This window comes from Schistocerca nitens, chromosome 7 (genome assembly GCF_023898315.1).
Source record: "Schistocerca nitens isolate TAMUIC-IGC-003100 chromosome 7, iqSchNite1.1, whole genome shotgun sequence".
NCBI classification, from domain to species: domain Eukaryota; kingdom Metazoa; phylum Arthropoda; class Insecta; order Orthoptera; family Acrididae; genus Schistocerca; species Schistocerca nitens.
This window is the reverse complement of record NC_064620.1, coordinates 516,993,998-517,016,008: the sequence shown is the minus strand read 5'-3', so window position 1 is coordinate 517,016,008 and position 22,011 is coordinate 516,993,998.

Below are 22,011 nucleotides of genomic sequence, written 5' to 3'. Positions count from 1 at the left end.
GGGCCCGCTCTTGGCGGAAGGTGCGGCCGCGGCTCCCGGCATAGCGGAGCTGGTCCGCTCTGAGGTAAACGCTGCGCTTCGCGATAAAAACAATCTCGATCTCATAGCAGGCACTATATCAGATACTGTAACGGCAGCAGTATTGGCCAAAATGCGTGAAACTGTTGAGGCCAATACTGCCGAAATTACAGCACTAAAAAAGTCTGTGTCTGAATACGAGAAAAAGGCACGAGAGTTGGAAGTGAAACTATCTGCCGCAACTGACGAACTAGAACAGTACCAAAGGCGAAATAGTCTACGACTGTTTGGAGTAGTAGAAAATAAAGAAGAAGACACGGACAACCTGCTTATACAAGTTGCGCGTGAAAAATTAGGCGTAGAAGTGACCAAGGCAGACATTGACAGGAGCCATCGGGTGGGACGAAAACTACCAGGTGCCACCAAACCTCGTCCAATAATAATTAAATTTATCTCTTACCGAAAAAGGGCAGAGATCTTTACCCAGAAGAAGAAGTTAGCAAGGACAGGGCTTACAATAAGGGAAGATCTGACACACGAACGGCTAAAGATTTTAAACAGTGCCATATCCCATTTCGGTCTTCAGAATGTGTGGACTCAGGATGGCAGAGTAATCATTAAGACAGCAGCTGGAAAGAAGACAGTCACAAACATGACAGAACTGAATAGTATTAAGTGAAGCTACTCGAGCCAAAAGTGCAAACTTAACACCATTTTCAAATTGTAACAGCCCTATACTCAGATATAGTCTTGTAATTTTATTAATTTTTTAATTATACCCATATTTGTTCCTTCAACTAATTGTTTTTGTAACTGTATTAACTTTTCACTATTTTTTTGTGTCTGTAGCTCTAACCATTACTTAATTTTAGTTACTGCTAATACTTTTTTCATTTTCTCAGTTTATTCTCTTCCGTTCTGAATTAGTTCTATTGCAATTATTAGTCTCTCCTTTAGTTCATTAATCACCCATCTCTTCGGTTTAAATTGTTCATAACAAAAATCACTATCAGTATCACTTTAGCAAATTTCAATCTAATTGTAGCTTCCTACGATAATCACTACCAGCATCACTTTAGTAAATTTCAATTTAATTCTAGCTTCCTACGATAATCTATTAATTATTAAGCTTACTTCTCTCTGCTGGCAGCATCGGCCTCTTAAATCACTCCCTTTTCCCTTATTTCCACCCTAAGCTGTTTCAAATACGCTAATTACATTTCTCCTCGTACGACAGAGGATACACAGTGACACACAGCCGTCACTGTTTTGGTCATATTCTCCTTGCACCGAATACCACTAATCCATTTTCTATACTCCCGCAACCTCAGGAAATCTCTAGCAGTCGCCTTTCTTTCGGCACTCGCGGTGTCACACACAGGGCGCGCAAAATCTCGGACACCCCTGTGTTATGTCACTTGGCGGAAGCAGCGGCCAGTGCCCCTCGCGGCAGGTAGTGCCTAACAAAGGGACAAACCAGTCTGCCACCCTACTTCAGGCTGCTCAGCGGAACGCGTCAGAGCTTTTAGCAGCTCACTGCAACATCCAGTCTTTACCTGCACATTACGAAGAACTTAGCCTCCTCTTCAACCAACTAAACTACCACGTAATCCTCTTATCCGAAACGTGGTTGAAACCACACATATCCTCTGCATCTATTCATCTCCCAGGGTACACATTTCTTAGGGCAGACAGATCAAAAAAGCGAGGTGGCGGCGTCGGCGCGTATATACGAACAGATCTCAAAGCGAAAGTCTTATGTACGTCAAATCCTGCTGAAGAAAAAGAGGCTGAATTCATGTTCATTGAAATAAATATACAAAGTCGGAAATTCTTGACTGGCGTCGTGTACAAGCCGCCAAAAATAAGCTCAATGAGTTCCTTCCAGTCGGAATTACATTCACTTCAGTGTCAATACGAACATGTCATCGTAATGGGTGACTTGAACATAGACCTGCTAAGAGACACTCCCTCCGCAATAAACCTAAGAAGACTGTTTAGTTGCAATAGCATGAACATTCTTCCATTACAACCTACACACCATACGGCGCACAGTCATACTCTTATAGACGTAATCGCAACGAAACAGACTGACAAAGTAAGAGATGTTGGTCAAACATCGGCCCCTGGCCTCTCAGCACATGATGTAATATTCCTGGCCTACTCTGTGCAGCCCCCAAGGATCAAATCGCGTTACATAACTTGTAGGAACATGAAACGTATTGACCTTGACGCTCTAACAGCCGATTGCTCAGAAATCTCATGGCATCAAATAACCAGAAAACCCACAATCGACGGCAAAATTAATGAACTTGGTGATAAACTCACTGCCCTCTATGACAAACATGCACCTGTGCGCACAATCCGTGTAAGAAAATCTCCTGCTCCATGGCTGACAGCTGAATTACGTCAAATGATGACTAATAGGGATGCTGCCCACAGGCGTTTCAAGGCAGATCCGAAACCCGAGCGTTTCGAAGAATATAGAAAGCTACGGAACAGAGTGAAACAATGCATTCGCAATGCTAAAATCAGGCACGCTCGCTCCCTTGTATGCAGCGATCTGACGCCCACGACTCTATGGAAGAATCTCCGTAGCTTGGGGGTCGGAAAGGCAAAATCGGAAACCACTTTTCATGTGTCAGCTAACGAATTAAATGAATTCTTCTCTGCACCTCTGAATACCAGTACAGCTGATAATTACCGTCCACAAGAATCCCTAAACAGGATAACTAACAACGATACCTTCCATCTAAAACATGTAACAACAAATACGGCAAGAAAAGCAATAATGAGAATCTCTTCTGATGCAATAGGCAACGACAGTATCGGTATAACCATGATTAAGAATGTTGCCGATATCTTAGTGCCTGTCTTAACTGACATATTTAATTTTTCCCTCGTGAACGGAATATATCCCACTGCATGGAAAAGAAGCCTAATTCGACCCATCCCTAAGATCGAAAACCCGCAACTGCCTAGTGATTACCGACCAATTAGCATACTGCCTGCTGTTTCCAAAGCACTTGAATATATTGTTCATGACCAAATCACTGAACACTTGCATGAATTCAGCCTATATGACAAATTTCAATCCGGTTTCCGTAAACATCACAGCACAAACACTGCTCTAATTAAAGTAACTGATGACCTGAAATATGCCATCGACAATCGAAAGGCAACAATATTGACGCTACTGGACTTCAGCAAAGCTTTTGACACTGTTAACTTTGACATAATGCTCAGAAAAATGCAACAGCTTAATTTCTCTGAAAGTGCAATGAGATGGTTTGAAAGCTACTTAAAAGACAGACAGCAATGTGTTGTCTGCGTAAATGAAAAATCTTCATGGAAACATGTTTCCTCGGGAGTGCCACAAGGATCAGTCTTAGGACCACTTTTGTTTTCTTTATATGTCAACGATATTTCATCGGTTCTGTCCTCCTGTAAATATCATTTCTATGCCGACGACCTCCAGCTCTACCTAAGCGTCAGACCTGAAGATGTAAACACTGCAATCGCTCACATGAACGATGATCTGTCTTCAGTAGTGACATGGGCGAAAAACCTGGGGCTTAAACTAAATGCAAAAAAGACGCAAGTAATCTTAATAGCCCATCAGAAATTAATAAGTTCAGATTTCCGCGAACGGCTACCTCCTATTCTGCTCGACGGTACTCCAATACCATATCAGAAAACAGTGAAGAACTTGGGTGTAACTTTGGATGAGCATCTCAACTGGGCGGAGAATACAGTCGCAGTGTGCCGAAAGGCGTCTGCTTGTCTCTATGCTCTCAAAAAGTTTCGGAACATATTTCCACAGGACTTGAAACGCCAGCTCGTGCAAGCACTCGTTCTACCGAACCTCCACTATTGTGATGTGATTCAACAAGGCATGAGCAGTGAGAACAAAAGACGGCTAGAGCTAACCATGAATGCCTGTGTGCGTTACACCTGCAACATTCGCCGATACGATCATGTTAGTGCTTCATACTCCCAGCTAGGGTGGCTGCGGCCGGACAAATTGCGCGACTACCACACTCTATGTCTACTCCACCGACTCCTCGAGGCGCAAACACCCCAGTACCTTGCTTCAGAGATTAAAAACCTGTCATGTCATCACAATCGAAACACGAGGTCACTCTTATTTGGTATCCTAACTGTGCCCACTCACAAAACAAAAACTTTTGCAAACTCCTTCTCAGTTGCCGCTGTCCGCCTCTGGAACAAACTGCCCCTTACCTTGCGCAAAATTCAATCTCCTGCTGCTTTTAAGAAGAAGTTGAAGCATTTCCTACTATCATCCTCATAAAGTTCTCCACAAAATTACTGTACAAGGACAATCCCCTCATATGTCAAATAGCAAAGCTAGCGTCTCCTATGTTGCTCCTGAGATGCCTTCCTCTTCATCTATCTCTATTAGCCACGCAATATTCTTTTCCTTTATATTTCCTTAATTATGTTTCATCATGTCTCTCTATTCTTCTCCTCCCTTCACCATGAGTCTCCCTCATACTCCCCGCTGCCAGCACTCCTATCTCAAATCTGTCTGTTCAATAATGTCTAATTATAACAGTACTTGTGATCTAAGAATATAAACTCTATATGTATGTATTTTTCCAGGTGTACCTTTCAAATTGTTTATTTCACTTTTTGTACTAGATGTAGTTTAACATGCCTACTAAAACATATGAATGTAAAATAAGTAGAATGCCTGGTTAGATGTAAGAGAGGGCCTGATGGCCCTAATCTTGCCAGGTTAAATAAATCAATAAATAAATAAATAAATAAATAACAGGAGTGAACAGCGTAAAATCTTTGTAAGGTTTCTAGGTTATTTTTGGTATCCGATGAGAGGAATTTATGATGAATTTGAGAAAGGTAAATTTTCAGCGTGATTTTTGGTTATTGATTCGGGTCGGTTAATTTGATTGTCGAGAAGAGATTAAGCAAGATTATCTGCTCACTTGGCTTGGACTTTCGTTAACGAATTAATGGCAGACTTACAGTTTTTTATATAAGAAGTGAATCTTGCAAAGACTGTTGTAATAGATAAAAGTCAGTTTCGTAACACAGCTTTCAGAAACTTGTCTCTTCTATATCACTCGGTAAGGTCAGTTTTTTTCAGTGCCTCCTCACTAAAGTTTTATTTTGGAATCGTGTGCCACCGCACTGCACTTAGTGGAACTCAGTTGCTCAAAGCTTGAAGTATGATGTGCTTTGCATTGCTGCTTTTCCTTGCACTGCTCTTGCGCAATATTTTCTTCATCTGGTTTGTTGCTGTGCTGCATTTTAGCATTCGCCACTTTCGGTCACAGCCGAATTTCCATTCCCATAACGTAAGTTTGTTAGGGCCAGTTTCACAATACTGTTAGGACACAGTAAGATTATTTACAGTCAACAATTACATTTCAAAATTATCATCAGGGTCAGTTACGTTAAAGTTTAATTCTAATCTCATTACTTTGACAGACGTGCTTACTCTTAAAGTGCAATGTTTCGTGTTTGCTTGTTTGTCATGTAATGTTCGGATTCTAGTTGGTAAGTTTGGGTACATAAATTTGAAGGGCATTTTAACAGAAGCATCCCCTTTTGGGCATTTAGTCTTTCAGATTTCAGTTTGTAATTCTATGCAGAATTTTTACCCTTTCAGTTCTGCGTGTAAACAATGTAAAATCCAGGATGGAATATAACAATATTATACAAATACTAACGCACAGAACTGACTCGCAGTTAGGCACAATGAAAAGGCTGTCACAAAATGAACTATGTGTGTGTGTGTTGTCTTTTTCGACAAAGCTCTTGTTTGCCGTCTGTTGTCTTTTTCGACAAAGACGTTGTTGGACGAAGGCTCATTTTGTGACAGTCTTTTTGTTGTGCCTATCTGCGACTTAGTTTTGTGTGTCAGCATTTCAAGAAACGGACTACGACGTGACGCATTATACCACTGTTCACTGCACTGCACAACAAAGAACTTCACAGGATAGCTTCTTTAGCACACAGAACCACGGACCTTGCCGTTGGTGGGTGGCTTGCGTCCCTCAGCGATACAGAGAGATGTACTAAATGCAACCAAATTGGAAAGCTGTGTGTTGGGAGGCCAGCCAAAAATATGGTTCCTTAAGAGGGGCAGGGGCCTTCGCAGTAACTGCAAGGTCAACAGTTCGGATGATTGACTGATCTGATCTTGATACATCAACCAAAACGGCCTTGCTGTGCTGGTGGTGCAAACGGATGGAAGCAAGGGAAACTACAGCCGTAATTTTTCCCGAGGGCATGTAGCACTACTGTATGGTTAACTGATGATGACGTCATCTCAGGTAAAATATTCCGGAGGTAGCAGAATTATTTTTCTGAACATTGACTTTGCTGAAGTGTCTGCAATGACTTCAAGTTGAAAGGCAATGCTGAGGATGTATTGTGAAACAGAGGATAACGGAAATTACTGAAGACATTTCTCAAAATTAAACTTTTTTTTATGAAAAGTTCCGTATCACGCAGTTCACGAATTTAAAGCAGGTTGAATTTTTTCGTGAATTTGGCTCTGGGACAGTTTTGAGGGAAAGTGCCTTAATAACAGTGAATTCATTAATTTCAGAAAGGTAAAAAGTGATAAATCATAATTTTTAAAAGTACTTTGTGATAAATAACAGAAGAGCTTAATTATCAAAAAGTGCTTCAGGTCAGTTCTGACTACGTAGTGACTAATTACCGATTTCTTGTAAGCTACGTATAAGATTTTACCTATCGCAGCAAATCAAAAAGGACTTTCAGAACTAATTAAAGGCATAACCAAGTTACTGTGACTAAATATGAAGGCTAAACGGTCTTTGAAAATGGAAAATTAATCGTTACGCAACAGCGAAGTTAAACAATATCGCTGATAGCCAGATTTTTCCTAACTCGACGCTGCATTGTTTCACGTAACATTATATAGCTAGAGCCTTACGGGGACGCAATATAAGCCTGTTTGAACCTCCCCGTCTCTCTACGTCAGAAGAACGATCCAGCGAAGTTTAATCAACTCAGTCCGGAGTAAAATAACCAATTAAATTTATTCTACCGCAGGGATAAAAACTTTGAGCGAGGCTTCGTTCCACTCCGATACACACGGTCAAGATTGTATGCAGAGGAGTATATTACGAAAGAAGAAAGCTTCTGAACATCATAATCCAGCATTTAACCGGGCGGGGTACCTTAACCGTTGTTCCTGTTTCTGTTACTGTGCTCCTCATTACCTTCGTATTTCCAGCGTTAGCTCTTAGTCGATATTCTATGCACATTACACCGTTCATTCACTCACTTCTGTCATTCTACTTCACTTTCACTAATAACACAGTAGCAATGTCATCAGCCAATCTTATCCTTGATATTCCCCCACCCTGTGATTTTATACCGCTCTTGAGCCATTCTTTTATTCTTCGACGTATAGACTGAATAGTAGGGGAGATAAACTGCATCCATGTCTTACACCTTTCTAATCTGAGCTCCTCGTTTTTGATCTTCCAATCTTATTGTTCCCTTATAAAGCTATATTGATAATTATTACTTTTTAGACCGTCTAACTACAACTGAATGAAACACCGTTTTCGTGCCATGCGTGTTTCGTCTTTCTTCTCTGCAAGGCGTCTTCAGTGACCCGGAAAATGTACGTAATTTTACTATTTAGTTTACATTTTGGGCAATGTACCTATTGGTTACAAACATTTCTGGTGGATGGCTTTTGCTATTATGTAGTAATATTTTGAAGTGTACTTACAGGTTGCGTGGACGATTTTCTACATATTACGCTTCTGTTCAATTTTCGTTGCCGTTCCTCTTCTTATAACTGCCACTTGCGGTTTTTTCCCACATTTGACAGCACTACGAACTGAACACTTGTTTTGATGCAATGTTTTGATTTGTGTTGCCGACTGTCGAGTGTTATTGCCAAAGATCGAACGTTATTGCCAAATTTAGAGTGTACAAGAGGACGAAGGGGGGTAGACATTTTTTATTTTATTACTATTATTTTCTGCTTGTGTGAAGGGGACGACTTTTAGCTTTTCATTTCTTTAAGAGTAGCAGGGAGCCTGTACTGATGTGTGTTTGTTCATTTATCACATGTTTGTTTTCAGCGATGGATTTCTGAATGTGGAAGTTTTCTTGCATTTGTATAAGATGTTTGTCATGGTTGCTTTTTCTCAATATTTTCATTCCTTGTTGCATGTTTGTAGGATGGAGGTTATGGTGTTTTAAATGTTCTGCAAATGTGGAATGGTTTATTTCATACTTCCAACACCTGATATGTTTTTTATATCGTGTTTTAAAATTCCTGCATGTCATGGCTATGTGTATTGAGTTACAACTTTGACATTCAAGTTTATTTATTCCTGATTGCCGGAATTTATCCCTCTTGGCAGCTGGTTGGCTTAGGTGTGCTTGGAGGGTCTGCCCAGTCTTATATGCTATTTGAAAGCCCTGTCTCTTTAGGATGTCTGAAACTCTGTGTTTTAATTTATGAGTGTAAGTCATAGTGAGCCGTCTGGTTCATTTCTGTGTGCTGTTGTCATTGTGTGTGTTTGTTGAGTGTGTTTGTAAGTTTGCAGCTTGTGAGTTTTTATTTTTTGATTGAGCCTGTATGCTACATGAGTGTCATACCCATTGTTACTAGCTATTTGTATGATTGTACTCATTTCTTTTTCATAGTTTCTCTTGTTGAATGGGATTCTGTTTAATTTATGAGTGCTGCAAGCTTCTGGTTGTGGGGATGATTAGATGTGGAATGTATTATTGTATCTGTGGCTGTTGGTTTTCTAAAGATGTTAAACGTATATTTGCCATTTTCATTTTTATGTCAAGAAAATTTATTTGATATTCTTTTTCTTTTTCAAGTGTGAAAGTTAAGATGTTAATACAGCTATGTCAAGCATTCCCTGTCAAAATGTACATCAGATTCTAGAAAATACAACTGAGACTCGATAAGACGATACAGCACATAAAATTCAACAAAATATGAAAAAAAGGATTTAAGTCCAAGTTATATTAATGTAAAAGTAAAACGGTTCTACAGTGACACAAATGTCGAATTCAATTGCAGAACGATATTGGTTACTAAATGAAATTAAGATGATATATTCGATATAACAGTATCTGAACTTGATGTTCTATGTGACTCATCTAGAACTGGCAGAAAATATAGGAAACCCCACAGGGTGTTTCACTAAATGTGTTTGCCTATGTAAGGTACGAAGTAATAGGCGACGAAAATATTTATTGCGATAGGTCACCGTAAGAAGCGTTACACTGTCTGCGGAGCTATGAAGATAGTTTATTGTGTTATTTTCCAAAGAGTAACAGTAAAAAGATACAATTTTTTTAAATGGAACAATAGTTGTTTCTATCATGCACTGGAATCAGTAACATCAGCTGTGCATACATCAATTTGAATTACATTCCTGTCGCTTTTAGTTTGGGAACTACAACCCTTCAAAGTTTCAGGGGCAGATACCACACGCTGTTCATAATACAAGGCTGTGATGAATGTTCTGGCGGTGGGAAGTTGATTTAAATGAGATGTTCAAATGTGTGTCCATGTTCCTGAATGCACAATGCAATGCGCCTTCTAAAGGACCTGTGGACGAGATGGAACATCACCGGTGTCACGGAGCAACATGCGTCCTCGATGCGCCCTTTTAGGTCATTTGGGGATGTGGGCTCAGTGACATAAACACGATCCTTTAGATATCCCCACAAAAAGAAATCTAATGGTGTTAAATCGGGTGTCCTAGCGGGCCTTGAATGAGGACCATGGCACCCCTACCACCTTCCCGCAAACCTGCTGTTTAGTTCTTCCACAGCAGCAAGCGCAGAATGGCCTCAGTGAACATCGTTCTGCAACCACATATGGACTCTCGTGCGTAGACACACATGTTCTAGGAGACCACCCAAACCATTGACTATAAACGCGCGATATAACACACCTGTCCGTGTACCTGGGAAGTAGTGTGGACCGATGATTTCATCACCAAGGATTCCATAACATACATTAATAGATCACCTACGTTGACGGTCGACAGGTCGTACCCACCTAGGTTTGTCTGTGGCCCAGTAGTGCACGTTATGGAGATTCACTGCACTATAATTTGTGAAGTGGACTCATCAGAGAACGTAACACTTTGTAAAGACTCCAGCGTGATATTACACATGCCCCATTCACGGAAAGGCGGTACGGGTCAAACCTGTGGCCGTGTACTATACGCACACAGATGCGAGACTGACACGAGTGACTGCAGGAATGGCTCGTAAGCTGGCATAAGGGTCGCGGTGTACTGCAGCTAAAACAAACACCTCCGTACCCTCACTTTTTGCAGTTCTTTGTCTGTTACTGCAGCGTATTACGAAGCTGCCTGTTTCCCAAAGTCGTTGTTCGGCACACAAGAACGTAATGGCTGCCGGAGCTCTTCGCCTAGGATATCTCACTGCGTACGCTATGGCTGCTTCAGTGGCATCGTGTTGGCATTCGCCGAGCATCAGGAACATGTCAACGTACTCGTTGTTCGTGTAAGCCATCTTCATACGATGTCAGTAACTGTGGAAAATTGAGCCCTGTTTGTTTGTGTGGCTCGAACTGTCAGGTATAAGGCGGTGTGCGGCGACAGTCAACAGTCTAACAGCACATCGAGGAAGCTTCTCGCTGCATGACACCAGCGATGTCGATGTTACAACTCGACCGCACCACATTTAGAAGGCATATTGCATTACGCGCAGCGTGTGTGGTATCTGCCCCTGAAACTTTGAAGCTCTATAGCTCCCAAACTAAAAGCGATATATATACGAGTATAGTGTAAGTTAAAGAATTTCTGTATTGGTATAGCAGAGTCAATTTGTGCCTCAATAATGCTATATTGTACGTCAAAAGATAACTTGTACCTCTAGAACCATATTCCACCTGAAGAACTATACTGTATTTGTGTGAACTGAATAAACGAAGAAAAACAAGTAGTCGCCATACGTCTTTGTTGTTGTTATTTAAAAAAACCTATCGCCTGTTATAGTATGTATGTATACGTATATAAAGGCTGTCCAGGTCACATATGAAGATAAATACTATTAAGGAGGTGAAGTTGAAGGTGGATGATAACAAAATATATAGAATGGTTGCATGGAATTACGCCTATCATGCGGCACGAATTGGGTTATGGGAGCAGTAGGCGCGTGACCGTTTCCGCTTCCAAAGATATACAGCAGACACGCCTAAAATTATATCTCCTATGCTTGAAGAAACCGCAGAGATACCATTTGTTTAAAACTGTACACTGACAAAGCAGGAACAGGGTTGGAAAGAAGAGGTGGTGGTGGTTAGTGTTTAACGTCCCGTCGACAACGAGGTCATTAGAGACGGAGCGCAAGCTCGGGTTAGGGAAGGATTGGGAAGGAAATCGGCCGTACCCTTTCAAAGGAATCATCCCGGCATTTGCCTGAAACGATTTAGGGAAATCACGGAAAACCTAAATCAGGATGGCCGGAGACGGGATTGAACCGTCGTCCTCCCGTTGGAAAGAAGAAGGAACACAGATATTGTGAGGCAAAAATTCATTTTTTTTCTCATTAAGCTTAAAAATAATTTTACTTTTTCATAAGCAGACACAGCAACACTATTTTCACACATCATCTTCTTCTTGAGTCGACGTAGAGAAGGACACCTGTAGAATTCCAGGCCCTGAATAGCAGCAAACATAGATTCAATGCATCCATGAGATCTTCTCCTTCCCCTTTACGTAGATGATGGTATCCGTGTGGTCAAATAATTGGAGCAACGTCACCATATCTTTATAGGATATGCCAGGATCCTCCCAGTAAATTCCATGCTAGATATATGTTAATCACTTTGCACTCTTACGTGTCTTAGCACACTTCACACACTTGAAAGATCTCGGTGTTGCAATGTTTGCTGAGAATGTCTCTATTATACCTGCATCCTCTATGTATGCTACGAATGCAACGTCTTTAAATATGAACTGTCTTCGCTCACAATCATGGAAACCCTGAGCTTCTGCAGTGATGTTCACGCCCTGAGATGCCATTGTGGAATGCTCTAGGTATGGTGCAGCACCTGTTCATTTATAGAGTTCGTTGCACAACGCCGGTGAGCGGGCAGTAGCTGATCACATGGTCATGTAGAACTAGAGCCTATATGGCAGTATATTCTGCGAAATTTGTAGAAGATTCAAATTCAATTCGCACATCTATAGGGCCAGACTTAATTATCTCGTTCTGCTTCAAGCAGTCAGTTACAATGATCAGTGATAGCTCCTTGAACTTCGGTAGGTTGAGTTAGACACACTCCTCCTTATTTTTCAACATTTTCTTAGTAAGAAGCACGAAACCTTGGATACATATCATAAGCTAGACTGTATACATTTTCATCCAATTGCAGGTGTAAATTATCATATGGGTATAATTTTGAATTCAGGTAGACTTTGGCATTAGTTAACTTGCAGTTGTCAAACACAGTGGAATCATTTGCTATATTCCCTCTTATCTCAGTCTGAAACGCAAGTGTGATGAATATAGGTGTGTCTGGCTGCGAGGAGGTTTTAATGTTTGTCTGCTCGCAGTTGGTAACACTGGGTACTCTAAGACCTCCCACGAGCGAAATATCAGTGATAGAAATGTACCGGAGTTCAGGACTTTTAAAAGCTTCAAACGCTCCTCGTCTCATACACTGATGTGAGGCATTTTCCATATTATCTTGCTGATACTGATCGTATTCTCTGCTTGAGCTCCTCGAATGTATGAGTTGTTATGCGTCGCACTCCGTACCAGAATGAGTTCCTGGTTAGCGTTCATAATAATCTGCCTCATGTCCTCGAAGTACCCCATAAGCATTTTTGGAGATATGCATGCAGTAAATCGCTTGTACTCCGGATCGTCTATGAACCATTCCGCATTTTCTAAACTATGCAAATCTGTGGGTGATGCAGAGGCATATGTTTTAAGGGATGATGTTCTGCCGATATTGCGTGTATGGTCGTTCTCGGACCAACTGAGTTCATAGCATATCTCTTGGAACAGGAATGCTGAAGCGTAACGTGTAAGCTTGGATCCCACTGTATCGCTGCCGTCGGTTTTCTTGAATGACCCCTCTAGATATATGAAACTCTTGAATGGAAGCGTCAGTGCACTTGGTGCTGGGTAACAATCCTAATTTCATCGTTCTTGTTAAATGTGGTTGAAGCGTAAGGTTTATGTGAGAAGTATTCCTGACATATATTTCTCTCATCATACTCTGCTGGACTGGTTATATTGAGTGAGGATGTCATTGCGAGGTTTGAAGCCAACTGACTTAAAAAACTTGTAGTTCGCATGTGTTATCACTTTGAGGTTCAGTAGCGAAGTGGCGAGCTGTGGATTAGGTGCACTCGTTTTATACCGTACCCCCATCCTGCCTTAGATGTATTCGTACAATGATTTCCTCACCACGGAAGTCAACAAGTTTACTATTCTGGTCCACAATACGTATCTCCAAATAGTCCAGTGTCTGAGCTGTCACTGGAAGATAGATTGCATTGGCAGGGGTCTCAACACTCTTATACACCGTTGCAACTGAGCGGAAGAATCCGTATGTAGCATGAATCAGACTGTCGTTGAGGTAGGAGTTCGTGGCGACGTTACACTCGACTCGGCTTTTTGCTAATGGTTAGTATATCCATAGTCTGACCTGACTTGTAAAATTTACTAAGATTCTTCTTCAAAACCTGTCCTTTTGTGAAACCCAACAGGCGCCCTATTGAACCTTTCTGATTAACGGCAATCATTGCATTTACAGTCTTTATTTCAGATTTAAGTGTATTGATGTTTGTACATAGCTCAGTACCTTTTCCAGACGGTTTTAAGACTTCATTTAAATCGTCGATATCGTATGCACTTGGTTCTATTTCCATAATGTCTTCTTCACCATTAATATCCAGATGCAGTTTGTTGTTAGTCTCGGTGTTATTTGGGATTCTGTTGTACGTCTCCAGTCCAATCAAGGCAATACTCCATTCGCCAATGCTCAAATCAATTGGCAGGAAGTAATATGCGCGCAATACAGATGATCGTTCTTTTAACGTCAAAGTGTACGACACTGCATCTGAACCTCAACTGATGAAGGAATGTTTAAAGATCCTCCTTATACAGTCTGCTCCTTCTTGTTTGTAGTCGTCAAGAGAAACATGGTGCATAGATGTCCGCAGAGGCGTGTATTAAAGTCCTGATGGCACCGAAAATTGTAGAGCACCCGTCTTCTGTGAGTGAAGTATTGTCTTAATTTTTCTTGCGGTTGCAGGTCACCAAATGAGTCGAAATTGTAGAGGGTATCCGCATTTTTCATAACATATGACGCCCAGTGGGTGCCATAAACACACCACGGAATCTTGGAATGTTGAATATTTTTCCAATAAACTTAAGAAGATCAGTATTTGTGATTGGTCGATCTGGCAGGACCGCTAATGGGCTTCTTTTTTTTTTATTTATGAATACACCAAGCTCTTTCCTGTACGGTTTCAAATATAGTCCTTTTCCAATGGCTGCAGCTTCCCTCGTGCGGTTATGTCTTCCTGCCACTTCTAACTGCGCTTGGGAGTTCTGCACGTTCTTGAGCGTTCGAGCAATAGCTGCAGCACCTCCAGCGAGGGACCCTACCGCCGAGAGCGTGGAGAGGGCTGGGATGAGAAATGGAAGAAAAGCACCAGACGTCTTGGGTATTGGCAGAACTCGAGGTGCTTTAACCGATCCTCTTCTTCTTCTTCCCGCACCTTTCTGCCTCAGTGCGTTTTTAGCTGCATACATCGCTGTCGGGATACAATTCTTCAAACAGTTCTGCTTCCATTCCTTCTCCTTCTCCTTGTTTAGTGCACAACGTGCAGCATTCATAACTCGCTTGAAATTCATCACTCCTAAACCCAACTTAATTTTCCCACGCATGTTTCTATCAACTGCAAATGCTGCGATGCGTTGACCTATAACAATATCCTTTCATCTCCGTATCACCTTAGCCTTATCAGCTAAAATCCTATCTCCAATGTGACGACTTGAAAGATCTATATTTGCAGCGTATGCAATGTCATGTTCCACGCACGCTTCGTCGAGCAGATTAACTCAATTATCACCTCGTGCTAAGCGTTTTTGAAGCTTTGTTCCAGGTTCACAGTAGTTATACCCCGGAATGTGTAAATCCACTGGCAGTTTGTCTAGAATACCACCTCCTCCTCTAATGCGTCTCATAGCATGTATGTTATGCTACTGCAGTGGGTGTGGACTGTGCTCCCCAATTATATAGCAAATTGTTAACATCAATCCAACTGTTTTGTGCTGCTGGAAAATCGAGCCATTTGACTAGCGCTCTATTTCACCGATGTCTTATAAATCTCTCCACGAGAAACACATCTGGTTCCGAGCTTTTCTGGAACTCCTCAGTGTAGAAGCAGCCCGCAATTTCTTCGCCTTTACTATCCTTCAATATATAAGTTCTAGGATTCGTTCTTTGCACCTTTGAAACTGTACATATATCTGTTGACCAGTTCGGTAGGTATGATTTCTCAAAAGCTGTCTTTTGGTTTGAGATACGTACCAGATCACCTTCATTAAATTTCTGTCTGCGTGTATCTAGCATTTTAATGCCATAGCACAGCGTACCCATGAGTCCATTATCACGAACATCGATTGGTCTCATTTTTATTGTGCTATGTTTGGTTCGATTATACTGAGCACTTGTTTCTGGGAGGATATCTGTCGATTTGTATGAGCCGTGAAGGTTAATACGCATCCACATTCGACCTTTTATTGTTCCGTTCAGATGCTCCATGATACTTGCATTCAGGTGAGTGAATGTCGAGTAGTGATGTATTCCATACCGCTCCATCACGGTCTTGAGATACCAGTTGTAAAACTCTCCACCGTGATCGGTTTGGAGGTTGTCTGGGCTTCGATTCGCCCCTGTCTGTAGCAAACGCTCAAACACAACGCGACATTTCTACCCGTTTTTTGCTTTAACAGGTAATGCCCAGGCAAATTTGGAATATATAACAATAACCATTAAAATATATTTGAATCCATTATTCTCATGTGAATATTCCCTCATCGCTACAAGATCAGCTTATCACAAATCTGTATTGTGTGCATGCCTAACATGTATGGCCTCTCCCTGCTAACGCCGAATGTTCTATCTATCTGACCAGGAGTGTGACAGATAATGAATTCGTGAATGACAACACCATCGTTATCGTGTGGTTTTGTTTTTGCTGAGAGCTGCCTGGGAGATTGAGTAATTGGCTTAAAGGTCTCTCTTAGTGTTTGCTGCCGATCCACATGCCCTAACCTTAGCAACCGTAATTTCTCTCGAACCGCTTTCCGCACTTGAATCACTTTCTGCTTTGTTGACATCTGGGTGTATACAATTCAGACATCTCCGCAGCGTGAGGCTTTATATATCTGCTCTTCTTCTTCCTCTTACTAAATGCCTGCACTACCTTCTCAACAACAAGGAACTCTACACCAATTTTCCCCTCAATAACCTCTACCTTTTCAGTTAAGTCGTTTACTTTATTACCGATTTCATTAACTAACTCATTTAACGCATTGACCATTCTCAGAAGAGTCTGGTAATACGTCTCCAGTTCCCTGCGCATACCTCCAACTTTATGCAAAATAGCCTGAATTTTCGCATCCACGTACAGGCGAATATTCTGTCTGTGTACACCCATACTCTTGGGTTGAGAGCTAGACATGCCCGCTAATTTGTCCATGGTGCAGCGTATACTGATGTACTAACCTTTCTTAGCGGGCTACATATACAGAAACTCTTGTAAGTTTGGCCTGTACCTACAATCATTCAGTTTTCTTATTTTATCAATAACGAGAAACCCATACTGTGAATGATTGCAGCTGGAATATGTTTGGCTTAGATAAAATACATCAGCGCATGTTTTCAAATTTGGTCTTGGTTTTCCACAGCAACGTATGAAGACAGTGTTTGGCTTTGCTTTTTTCAGGTGGAGGGATATCACCGCTTTCACTGAATGTTGTGTATGCAACATCTTTTACACCGAGCAATATCTCCTGTGATAGCTGATACTTGGGCTGAACAGCGTTTTTGAGAATACACAAACATGTTCAAATTTGACTCCATCTACATGTGTTAGCAGCGTCATGAGGATATTACTCTTCTCGCAATTGTATGGACCTACAGCAATTGCTTGTATATTATGAGGAAGGTGAATTCCGTCCTTCTTCTTCTTCTTCAGGTCTTCTTTTGCATCTTCAGAGGACCAATCACTGACAACAAAGTCATTGTTATTGGGGTGTGTGGTATACACCACTTCTAACAAACACCGAACAACGCGCTCCAGTACGCGGCCGCCAAATACATCGCTGGCCGCACTTCTCTGGGTGGCCCGCTGCTTCCATCGCTGGCCGTCTTCACACGCACGCTCCCTTACGTGGCCGAGAAATACATCGCTGGCCGCACTTCTCCGGGCGGCTCGCGGCTACCATCGCTGGCCGCCTTCGCGCGCGCGCGCGTTTGTCAGCACACAGCAATTGGCTACGCCAGGAAACATAGCGATTGGTTTTCCCTGGAAAACAGCGACCCCAGCCGACGGCTCCATTAACTAGCAAGCCTTATATAAACCCGGCCGCCGCCGCAAACGACAGTTCTCATCGGGAAGTGCAGTATGCCGTGTTCCAGCTGCTTGTGGATGACTCCTCGCACCACTCTAGGTTACCTGTCTGCTCGGCGGAAATCTAGCGACTTCACTTGGAGAGACTGAACTTCACTGGACTTGGGAATAATTGCGGGACGTGCACCCCACTATGCGCATTTGGACATCGGTATAAACAAACTTTAATTATGCATTACTTCTGAGTGTGAGCCTGGGTAGACGCTTGGCTAACATAATTGTTAAAAAGTGATTTGTGATTTAATAAACCAGACTGACGAGGTTATTGTGTTATTCCTGGTTATAACAGGGTGATTCAAAATGGCTCTGAGCACTATGGGACTCAATTGCTGAGGTCATTAGTCCCCTAGAACTTAGAACTAGTTAAACCTAACTAACCTAAGGACATCACAAACATCCATGCCCGAGGCAGGATTCGAACCTGCGACCGTAGCGGTCTTGCGGTTCCAGACTGCAGCGCCTTTAACCGCACGGCCACTTCGGCCGGCAGGGTGATTCACCCCTACTAACTACTAATAAGTAGTTGGCAGTTATAGAAAGATATACTTGAAGGGACAGTAATAGTAGCCACTACACTCCATCACTTAACCAGCTGAGCTATATTGGCTACACAGATAAATCAGCTATATATATTTTACCCATGAGGAGTAACTTGATCATTCATTTTGTCAATAACTGGTGAGACGATGTTTGAGGTAACTCTCTGCTGCTGCCACTGCATCATTATAGGTGTAGCACTGAAAAATAATGACACTAATAGGAGTTATACTTGGAATATAATGAGAGGTATGAAATAAAACATAAACACAGTTTGAGATTATATACCTACATTATTTATTTAAATATCATATATCGGATGCAGTATTTCAAAAAAATCATCAGACTCGTTCTTTATCTTGTTCTTCGCACCTGTACAGTATTTCCCATCAAAGCTTTCTGACATGCAATATATTCCACGCATATCTCCCTCAAGCCAATGGATGCCTTACAGTACTCGGATTTTTCACATGCACTTTTAATCGGTCTCTCTTTTGGTTCAGCATTCATGTGCAAACAATGGTGCTGCTCCAAATCATCAACATCTATAATATGCACACGTAGGAAGTTTACAACATCGTTGTGTGCAGAGTCTATGCTCGGCAACCAACGATTCAGTCTCTCCAATGCATGATGTAGTGCAGTGTCTAGATCGTATAAGCTCATAACTGAGGTGTGACATAGATTTCACGCATAGTGTAGAGTCATCATACACTGTTGTTGTATGAGTACGAGTTGGATAATACTTTGTAGTCTTCTGCTGATTGATGTAGCGCTCTGCACGACATATTTCGTCCCAGTCGAACTCAGAAATTGGCTCTTTAACACCCTTAGATACATTTTTAATTTCTATTCCCACATGCAAGCCCCAGATATCATGTGCCACTATACCAATGTTTACATGTTTCATTCCACTGGGAGTTAAACTGTATGTAGAACTGAAAAGCATGGATTCACTTGATGCCTTATTAACCACAGCATTTGCACTCTGCGCCTGCATTAGCACAGGGATGTTATTTTGGGATGGGTTGTATGTTGATGACCAGTACTGTCCTCCATCTTGCTGTTGCTTAGGATCACCAGCAGTGTTCGATGTGCTGGGAGCAGATAATGTGTTCTCAACACATAAATCGATGAGTGGGACAGACAATAACAGCACCTTGTCCTGTTCCACAAAATTGGGCTATGTGCACTACAAGATCCCACATGATTGCTACATGTTCAGACATGCTGGATGTTGTTGCTGCCACAGTTTCAGAGGTCAATGTAGATCTCGACAAGATGGCTGCTGAAGTTGCTGCAGGTCCGGAGGCAGCAGAGGTCCACATGTTAGTGCTCGACCCTGCAGACTTGGAAGTGTTGAGGGCTCCTGCTGAATGAAGAGGAGGAAGCGTTACATATGGCTGAAGCTGCAATAACAACCAGTAATGATGTGAATGTTACCCTCAGAAAAAGATGTGATATAGGATACTTACTTTTCCACTTCTTCTTGTTCTGCAGGGCTGTGCTGGATTGTGATGCTGTCAACACTTCATGGTTTTTCTTCTTCTTCTCCTGATGCTGTTGCTAGCTGACTGAGGTCCCAGAGCTGCTGAGCCTGCCCTGTACCCCCTCCAATGACGTTACCAGATACCCCCATCCTACTGGCTGAAGTCTAACACATGACTTGATTAATGGTTTCTATTGGTTCCCACCACTTTTCCCCAGACCGCCATCTTGGAGTATGTCATGAGACAGATGACAGTGTCCTCTGGTGGCAGTACTGTGTACTAGGTCAGTTGGACTCTGAATCTCATGGTGAACACACTGGATGAAGCTACTGCCTATGACAACTCAAATTGTTTAAATAAACGCTGCATGCAAAATAAATACTTACGTCCATCGTTTCGAGCAGCCCAGCATGAGCTGAATCCTTTTCCTGTCGATTCAAGAAAGAGGTGGCGGTCAGATGACTTAGGTTAGTGGAGGTAGCCCAAGTGTCCTATTTTCTCATCGTTTTCTTAGGTTAGTGGAGGTAGCCCAAGTTACCTTTTTTCTGCCAAAATTTGAACTTCCCACAATTTTCTTGGGGGGGGGGAAGAGGGGAGGGGGTGAGGGGAGGGGGTTAGGTTAGTAGAGGTAGCCCAATTGATCTATTTTCCTGCCAAAATTTGAACTTCCCATCATGATGTCATTGCAATTTTGTCATATCATTCACTGCTGTCTCGGATCCGTCATCTTGAATAAATTTGGCCACAACGCAGAGTGGGCCACACCGCCCTTGTCCCACTACTTTCCTCTACTCCTTTCCCTGCAACCACATTCCAGTCTGCTATGACTATTGGATTTTCATTCGACACGGTGCGGTTCTATTTACAACGGTCAGTCCATCCGCTTCATTTCTGACAACTGTGTAGAACATCAACGGCATGTTAAAAATAGTGGGGTGGAGTGATCTGCAGTTGCTGAGCACAGCCCCACAGAAAAACATAAAATACTGTTTGACGAAACCAAAGTTTTGTTCCAGACTCCCACATACTGTCCAAGATGCTACTCCAGGCGAGTGTAAACTGAATGTGAGCAACGGGAAATAATAAACGCAAAAATGCAGATTTGGCCCTGTCTGTCTACCCCCTGAAGCAGATCTTAGGATCTCTTAATGCTCTTTAGCATATAAATTCCAACCAAAACAGAAAAGAATTATTAAGGGAACTAATTATACTAAATGATAAACGTTGTTGCTGCTTTTACATTTATTGTATATTGAAAACAATCTTTATTTCAAATTATTACGACTGCGCGATCTAATATAAATAACGCAAAATGACTGACATCATCTATGTACCAAACACAAGAAGACACTACTTTTAAAGATGATCTACAATGGAGTGCAATGTCAGTGGAAATAAATCCTACGTGATCACAGCCATTTAGCCTTATAGCCCCTAATAAGCGAAAGCAATTAGCTATATCACCGTATGTACTGCGTCTGGTGCGTCGGCGTGCTGGTTCTCGTACATGTCTGCGTCGATGGAAGAACTCCAGCCACAAAAATAAAAAAAACTCTTTCAGACACTAGGATGGCAGAAGGCACTCCTCTGACTAATATACTCTAATACTATCTTCACCTCTCTGTGTTCTACAGACGAGAAACTCGAACTCCCAACTGCAAGGACGGAGTTCAGGTAACGTCTCAACGTAAGTATAGACAGAGGAAGTGCTCTCAGTCTCTGAACACTGCATACTCAATGACGACTTCCAACCTGGAAGCGAAGTCCAGATTCGTATAAGTTCACAACAGTACATTGCCTAACAGTTCTAACTATAAAATCTTGTGAGAGCAAAGACAGCAAGTCCGTCCATACTAACAAGAAGCTGATACTGAGCGACCGTCACACACGGGAGCTCAAATGGAAACGACGTCTCTCCAGCGCTGGCTTCCCAGCAAGGCTTGGCTCCCCACCATCGTAATTCCGAAATCGAATTATATTCCTGAAACCACGGCATATTCTCCCTCTCTACAGATTCTACCGAACGCCGACCAACCATATTTTAGTCTTTTGTCGTCTAGCGCGGAAAGTTCGCGAGGAAAAGCCTATACGCTACTAATGGTACGCTTCCGATTAAAAATCCTAGGAAATAACCCAGCCTGCGTGGTTTCCGAGGTGCTGCTTCTTCGTTGCTCTCAGCTGCGTCCAAGATTTTCAGCGTTTCCGAAGTATAATCCTTCCGGTTCGGCTACAAACCGGCTGGTCGCGATTCTATTGTGCTCCAG